Source organism: Chiloscyllium plagiosum, unplaced genomic scaffold (genome assembly GCF_037043375.1).
Source record: "Chiloscyllium plagiosum isolate Xiang-an unplaced genomic scaffold, Cpla_swu_hap1 HiC_scaffold_7, whole genome shotgun sequence".
Taxonomy (NCBI): domain Eukaryota; kingdom Metazoa; phylum Chordata; class Chondrichthyes; order Orectolobiformes; family Hemiscylliidae; genus Chiloscyllium; species Chiloscyllium plagiosum.
In genome coordinates this window covers 15,402,885-15,411,972 of record NW_028270145.1, presented here as the reverse complement: position 1 = coordinate 15,411,972, position 9,088 = coordinate 15,402,885, and positions in this window count along the sequence as shown.

Genomic DNA, 9,088 nt, shown 5'->3' with positions numbered 1-9,088 from the left:
AGGATTTGAGCTACAGGGAGAAGCTGAACAGGCTGGGGCTGTTTTCCCTGGAGCATCAGAGGCTGTGGGGTGACCTTATAGAGGTTTACAAAATTATGAGGGGCATGGATAGGGTAAATAGGTAAAGTCTTTTCCCTGGGGTTGGGGAGTCCAGAACTAGAGGGCATAGGTTTAGGATGAGAGGGGAAAGGTATAAAAGAGACCTAAGGGGCAACTTTTTCATGCTGAGGGTGGTTCATGTATGGAATGAGCTGCCAGAGGATGTGGTGGAGGGTGGTACCATTGCAACATGTAAGAGGCATTTGGATGGGTATATGATTAGGAAGGGTTTGGAGGGATATGGGCCAGGTACTGGCAGGTGGGACTAGATTGGGTTGGGATATCTTGTCGGCATGGATGGGTGGGACTGAAGGGTCTGTTTCCATTCTGTCCATCTCTATGACCCTATGACTCTATGTGCATCCGTCATGTAAGATTACATCATCTACAAATGCCTTTAGTTAAACTTCTTTGAAAGTGGTGAAGCAGAGTTCCCCAGACAGGGGAGGCCTTCAGTGGTTCACTCTAGCTCTGTCTCCCCACCTTAGACCAATTTAAAAAAACATGCAAGGCTAATCCCTAGACTGCCAGCAGTTCGAGGGCATTCCAGCTTTCTTCAGCATGATCTTCAAGCAATGCCATTGACTATCATGTTTTATTTTTATATAATGAGCTGAAACTGCAAAACCAGCAGTCCATGGGTTAATAAAAGAAACAGCTCAGAAGATTTTGCAGTCAAGTACATTCATTTTGGATCGTGTTTAGTCTAACAGTTAAAAAACTTTTCAAACAGTTCTGTGACTTTTGCTGTCAACAAATTAACTTTTCATCTGTTCCACTGTCGTCAAAATCTTATGGAAATACTTTGTGTTCTTTTTAAGTGTTAGTAAATGCATTCTCAGAATTGAAGAACAATTCAAAGACATATAAACAGCTGACTGAACAAACAAGAACAAAGAGGTCTTTGTAGTAGAATTAATTGTAATCAGAGCCCTGTCTTGATCTGATATTTTCTTTTAATGCTCTCATTCTTCACTCAAAATAAGGAATTATCACAATCTTAAGAAAGAAGCAGGTCATTAATAGTAACATTAGCATATTGTACAATGGTTCCAAAGGGGGTTTCAAAATGTTTTATGTTTTGCTGTGAAGAACATTATTGTTTTGTTGCATTAGCTTTATGGAGTAATGTAAAATTACTTATAAATCATTGCTTATGAAATAAAACATTTCTAATTCTACAATTGGGATGTGTATACTGATTATATGTCAATAATAAAAGAGTCATTGCATTTTAAAATTATTGTTAGAGCCATTACAGTACAGAAGCAGGCCATTCAGCCAATGAAATCAATGTCTGCCCTCTGTGGAACAATCCAATAAGTTGAATCCCCCATTCTATCCCGATAAGTTAATTTCCCTTGAGAGTCCACCCAAGACCGTTTTGAAATTATTTTCCTCCACCCTCAATGACTGAGAGTCCTACATTGTTACATCTCAAGAACAACCCTAATTCCTCCAACCTAAAGTTGTACCTAAAATCCCTTAACCCGGAACAATTCTTCCAAACATTTTCTGTATCCTTTGAATGATCCTTACTTCCTTCCTAAGTATGGTTACCATAATTAGATGCACATTCTAGTTGAAGCCTAAGCAGAGTTTCTTAAATATTCAGATGAACCTCCATTCATTTGTAGAAATGTCTCTGTTTATGAAACCCCAGGCCCTATGTGCTTTCCCAACTATTCTCTCCATATGGCCTGTCATTCTCAAAGATCTTTGCAAATGATCCCCAGGTCCCTCTGTCTCTGCACAATTTAAGAACTGTACCATCATGTCTTCAAAACCTCTTCCTGTTCCTTCTGCCAAAACATCTGTGTTAAATTTAATCCACCTGCTGTCTGCCAGTTTGCTCCCTATCCATATTTGTGTCATTTGAGTTGTATCGTATTCACTGACATATCATGAACAAATTTTGCAATGTTAATCTGTATTATAATATCCAAGAAAAATCCATTAAAAAAAGAACACTGACTGTAGCTCTGAGTCTTAAGGAACACCACACTATATCTTGCAATGAAGACCTATTCATGACTAGAGTTGAAAGCCGTTATCAGAACTGACAAACTTGTATATTTGTATACAAACTTTGTTTATTCAGTTCTGGTGAAGGGTTACCAGACCCAAAACATTAACTCTGATTTCTCTTCACAGATGCTGCCAAACCTGCTGAGATTTTTCAGCAACTTCTGTTTTTGTTTCTGATTTACAGCATCTACAGTTCTTTCAGTTTTTATACTTGTGCGTTTATATGTCCAGTCCAAGGAAATAATTGTGAGAACCATCTCTTGCCTCATTCCTTATTGTGAATAAAGTAGAAGGATAAAGTTGATATGGTTCTACTGGATTTCCTACTTTCTCATTATAGAGAGACAACTGATAGGTATTTAACCTGAGAGTTGCCATACCTCAGGTGAGGGCAGAGGTTAAGAAGGAGAGTTTTTTTATGTTAACCTCAGCCATCTGAGGTTAACATAAATTGAACCCATGCTATTGGTATCACTCTAGGTTGTGAAGCAACTGTTCAGTCAACTGAGCTAGCACCAGGCTGGATCTCAGCTTTAGCTCATTTCTGGGGAGGAAGAATGCAGGGTTGAATAAGGGCCTATGTGGAGGTTCTCTTTTCCTCAGAGTCACATAATATTGAAACCAAATGGCTGAATGCCATCCTTTCATGCAACTTTTTTTTGTGTGGTCTGAATTTGTTGAGCAGTTGTGTTTTCATGAAGTTACAGTGCTGTTTATGAGGATTTAATCATGTCAGAAAGCTGGCTCATTACCCTTGTGGTTGATGTTGGGTTAATTAAGTCTTCTGAGATCGAGATCAGCAGCCTTCTTTCTTTGTGTTAATTGTCATTGATCTCATTATTACTATCTTTGTGGAGTCATAGTATCACGATAGGAAGCGATTCAGGTCAACCAGACAGCTCACTCTTTGGTAAGACGGAGTTAACTGCTCCCAATTTATTAGCCTCTCGGTCTGTCACAACAAACCTTTAAATCCTTTTAATTAAAATGCATTCAATAATTTTTTACTGTGTGCAATAAGGAACTAATTAGAAGGTTGTCTTGAGTCAAAGAACAATTTTATTATCTGCTTGTAGCAAGAAAAGAAAGTAATAATTAAATGACATCAAACACATTGTGGCTGTGAGTCATCCGCATTAGCAGCAGATTGGATTCAGCTAGATCTCTAACCTCAGGTCCAGCATGCCCCCCACTTTACCATCACCATCAGGTTGTGAGATCAGCCTTTGTTTCAGAAAGAGTGCAGGAGGGTCTGCCCAGACTGGCACCAGGTACATCTACAACACAACTTCTTGCCTGCAGAAGTAACAAATGACAGACAAGGCTAAACAATTCCACAATCAACAGATCTGAACTTAGCTCTGCAATCTGATCATGAACAGCATTGGACATTAAACAACTGACAGCAGCTAGAGGTCCCATGAATACCCCGTTTTCATTGATAAGGGAGTTTAGCACAAAAGAGCAAAGGACAAGGTTAAAGTCTTGCATCCTTCTTCCACCAGAAGTGTCAAGTGAACAAGATGCCCAGTGTCATAGATACCATCTTTAACCAATTTGATTGGCGCTACTAGTTGTCAGGAATGGCTGAAGATACTGGGTACTGCAAAGATGACGTGTCCTAACGACACTCCTGCGATCGTGCTGAAAAGTTGAATCCAGAAATAGCTGTACCTCCAGTCCAGCTGTCCCAGCACAGCTACAACATTGGCATCACCTTAATAATGTGGAAATTTAACCAGTTATGTCCTGTCTAGAAAACTCAAGGTAATTTGCAGATGACACCAAAATAAGTGATGTAGTGGACAGGGAAGAAGACTACTCAGGGTACAAAGGGACATTGATCAGATGGGCTAATAGGCCAAGGAGTAGCAGATAGAGTTTAGTTTAGATAAATGCGAGTTGTTGCATTTTGGTAAGGTAAACCAGGGCAGGATTAATACAGATAATGGCAGGGCCCTTGGGAGTGTTGCCAAATAAAGAGACCTTGTACATAATTCTTTGAAAGTAGAGTCACACATAGACAGGCTTATGAAGAAGACATTTGGCATGCTTGCCTTCAGATATCAGACATTGAATACAGTAGTTGGGAGGTCATTTTGCAGCTATACAGGACATTAGTTAGGCCGCATTTAAAATACTACATACAATTCTGTTTGCCCTTCTATAGGAAGAAATTTGTTAAACCTGAGAGGGTATGGAAAAGATTTACAAAGATGTTGCTGGGATTGGAGGGCTTGAGCTTTAGGAAAAGGCTGAATAGGCTGGGTTTTTACCCCTGAGTGTTGGAGACTGAGGGGTGACCTTATAGGGGTCTACAAAATCATGAGGGACTTGAATAGGATAATTAGGCAAAGCCTTTTTCCGAGTGTGAGTGAGTCCAAAACTAGAGGGCAAAGATCAAAGGGGATAAAAGATTTGAAAAGGATCTGAGGGATAACTTTTTCACACCGAGGATGGTGCATGCATGAACTGAGCTGCCAGAGCAAATGGTGGACACTGGAACAATTAAAACATGTGAAATGCACTTAGTTGAGTATGTGAGTAGGAAAGATTTATAGGAATATGGGCCAAATGCTAGCAAATGGGACTAGATCAGATTGTGATTTCACCGCAGATGAGTTGCTTCGAAAGCATTTGTTTCCAGATGTATAACTGTATGACTCTATAAATCCAAACAAGCCAATTACTGCACCATCAGTCTACTCTCGATCATCATAAAGTGATGGAAGTGGAAAGTGACAGTGCTGTCAAGCAGTAGTTGTGAAGGAGTAACGTGCTCACCAATGCACATTTCGGGTTCCACTAGGGCCACATGACCCCTGACCAAATCACTGCCTTGGACAAACAGAGACCAAGGAGCTGAATTCCAAGGGTGAGGTCAGATTGTCTGCACTTAACATCAAGATAGCATTCCACCGAGTATGGTATGAAACGTCTGAGCAAAATAAGAGTCAGCAGGAATCAGGAGGAAAAAACTGCTGTTTAGAGGCAAACTAAGTATAAAGGAAGGTGGTTGTGGTGTCAGATGTCAGCAATATCAGCCCCAGGACATCATAGAGTCATAGAGATGTATAGCATGGAAACAGACCCTTCGGTTCAACTCATCCATGCCGACCAGATATTCTAAATAAATCTAGTCCCATTTGCCAGCTAATTCCCATTTCCCTCTAAACTCTTCCTATTCATATACACATCCAGATGCCTTTTAAATGTTGTTATTGTACCAGCCTCTACCACTTCCGCTGGCAGCTCATTCCATACACGCACTACCCTCTGCGTGAAAAAGTTGCCCCTTAGGTCCCTTTTATATCTTCCTCCTCTCACTTTAAACCGATGCCCTCCAGTTTTGGATTCTCCCAACCCAGGGAAAAGACCTTGTCTATTTACCCTATTCGTGCCCCTTATGATTTTAGAAACCTCTATAACGTCACCCCTCAGCCTGTGATGCTCCAGGGAAAATAGCCCCAACTGATTCAGCCTCTCCCTATCGCTCAAATCCTTCAAACATGTCAGCATCCTTATAAGTCTTTTCTGAACACTTTCAAGTTTCACAACATCCTTCCTATATCAGGGAGACCAGAATTGTACACAGCATTCCAAAAGTGGTGATACCAATGTCCTGTACAGTCCCAACATGACCCCCCAACTCCTATACTCAGTGCACTGACTAATAAAGGTAAGCATACCAAATGCCTTCTTCACTATCCTATCCACCTGCGACTTTACCTTCATCACTGCAGGAGTTCTTCAGGGCAGTACAGCAAGACCCAGACAACATCCAGACTTGGTCTGAGAAGTAGCAAGTAACACTTGTGTCACCTCAGAGCCAGGTAATGACCATCTTCAGCAAGAGAGAATCTCAGTATCACCCCTTGACATTCAATGGTATTGCCTTTACTGAATCCCCCAACGTCAACATCCTGGTAACTGACCATTGACGAGAAAAAGAAATCAGACCTGCTATATAAATATTGTGGTTACAAGAGTCTGACAGAAATTCAAAATTCTGCAGCAAGTAACTTACTTTCTGTCTCACCAATGCTTATTCACCATATTTTTGGCACAGGTCAGGAGTGTAATGGATCAATCTCCACTTAGAATCATAGAATCCCTACAGTGTGGAAGCAGACCATTTGGCCCATCGAGTGTATACCGACACTCCAAAGAGCATCCCACCCTGACCCACCCCTCTAATCCTGCACTCCCTAAAACTAATCCAGCTAATCCACGCATCCCTGGACACTATGAGCAATTTAGCATGGCTAATTCACTTAACCTGCACATCTTTGGACTGTGGGAGGAAAGGCTATGGGAGAGTACCTGGAGGATCCCCACACAGACTCAGGGAGAATGTGTAAACTCCACACAGACAGGCACGCGAGGCTGGAATTGAATCCAGATTCCCAGTGCTGTGAGGCAGCAGTGCTAACCTCTTAGCCACCACTTACTTAGTGGCTACAGCTACACATGACCAAATAGTGAGAGTTTGGAGAACTCTGAGATGCAAAGAGATCACTGTGTCCTGATACATGAATTGTGAAGGCTTAAAATTCAGGTACAGCAGGAATTAGGAAAGCTATCATTTTTACAAAAGGGATTATATACAAAAGTTAGGGGGGTGATGCATTAGTTATACTGTACACTGGTGAGATCAGTGGTGTACTGAATTGGTTGCCTTATTTCTGGAAGCATGTAAATGTATTGGAAGCCTGATACCTGAAATATAAATATGAGGACAGGTTGAACAAGCTAGGCTTTTGTCTAAGGATATTTGGAAAACCCGACTTAATTGAAACTTATAAGATCCAGAGAGGCCTTGACAGCATAGAAATTCATTGCATGGGAGAATCCAGAACTAGGGATTACTTTTTTAAAAATGAATACCTGTTTAAAAGAAGTGAGGGGCTGGACTTTGTCTTTTCATCTAAGTCCAAGTTATATTATTTTTGAGGGCTTTTTTGTCATGAAGCCTAGAATGATTTCTAATTGCCTCTTAACAAAATCACTTCATTAACTACATACCGAGGCCCATGATATCTTATCAAACACCTTTCCTGGAACAACTCACCAATCAGCTGAAGTCTGCCAAAAGACTGCCATTCTGTGCCATCTTTAAAGCCAGGTGGCCACCTGTCAGTACTGTCAGTTCCAGCTGTCCTGCACAGTTCCCAATATTTACCCCAGGCATAGCAGACAAGGGAATTTGGTACCCAGCTTTGTAGACTAGGATGTGGAGGTCCTGCTGACGGGACAAAGTGCAGGAGGGACACTTTCTTACTCTAGGAGCAGCAGAGGAGGACACAACACCTGACCTGGGTCGGGGCAGTCTCAGCTGTAATGCTCAATGCTGCAGAAAGAAGGCCAATGATCTTCTTCACTCTGTCAGCGTGAGTGGCAACATCTTCTCTCCAAGAACTCCCAATCATTTCATCTCTGCCAATGCACTTCAGGAAGGAATTCCAGGATTTGATCCCATGATAGGGAAGGAATGGCGATATGTTTCCAAGTCAAGACAGTGAGTGTCTTGGAGGGGCTCTTGTGGATGGTGATGTTCTCATGTATCTGTTCTCCTAGTCATAGAGTCATAGAGATGTATAGTTCCTGTAGATGGAAGTGGCTGTGGGTTTGGAAGGTGCGATCTGAGGATTGTTGGTGAATTTCTTGTAACTTGAAGGGCATCAAGGAATTTCAAAGAGTCTGTTGTAAGAAAGAGATACAAACACGAAACCCATACAATTTGATGTGAGTTACATTACTATACTGTGGAATACAACGTGATGTAAATGAAAGCACATGTGTATGTGTTTGTGTGTGTGTTGTGAGTTTTTCCGCAAGTTGAATACTTACATGCATCATCATTTTGTTTTACTCTAACTCCTTCAATCAGTACTATTGAAGCCGAATAGAGCTAATAAGGAGTGGACAACAAAATGGGGAAAGGTGGGCACATCATGAGCATATACAGAGATGTTAAGTGATGTAGGTAAATCACTGAAGTTCGAACAGACCATAGTGCTGCCCTCTCATTAGAGAGGAGGATGACTTGTGGTGATTTAACCTGAGATCACCAGGCCTCAGGTGAGGGCAGAGGTTGGGAAGGAGAGTCCTACATGATAACCTCAACCAGTCCAGGAACTGAACCCACACTGTTGGCATCACTCTGCTTCACAAACCAGCAATCCAGCTAACTGAACTAGGCCATAAAAGATGGGAACAGGAGTAGGCCATTCCGCCCCTCGAGCTTGCTCCACCATTCGATATGATCATGGCTGATCTAACAATCCTCACTTCGACCCTCCTTTCCTTTACCTATTAACCTTACTGACCAACAATCTCACCATCTCAGCTCCCACATCTCTCTATGGTGAGTTCCAAAGACTCACAACTTTCTGAGAGAAGAAATTCCTCGTCATCTCAGTCTGAAACTGGTGCCCCTTCATTCTGAGACTTTGCCCTCTGACCTTCCCACGAATTGAAACATCCTTTCAGCATTTTCCCTGTCGGACGCCTTAAGAAAATAAAAATAATTATAAACTATCTCTGTTACAGATTTCAATATATTTCAATGAGATCACCTCTAATTCTTCTAAACTTCAAGGAGTAGAGTTCAAATCTGTTTAATTTTTGCTCATAAGAGAATTCCTCCACACTAGAGATCATCCTAGTGACCATTCTCTGAACTGCCTCCAATGAAATAATATCTTTCCCTAAATAAGGGAGCCAAAACTGCTCACAGTGTTGCAGATGTGGTCTCACCAGCACCTTGTATAGCTGTGGTAAGCCTTCCCTACTCATATACTCCAAACCCCTTGAAATCAGAGCCAACATTCCATTAGCTTTCCTGATTATCTGCTACAGCTACGTGCTGGCTTTCTCTGTTTCATGCACAAGTATCCCCAAGTCCCTTTGCGTTGCAGCTTTTTGCGCTTAACTGATACTTTGTTCTTTTGTTCTTCCT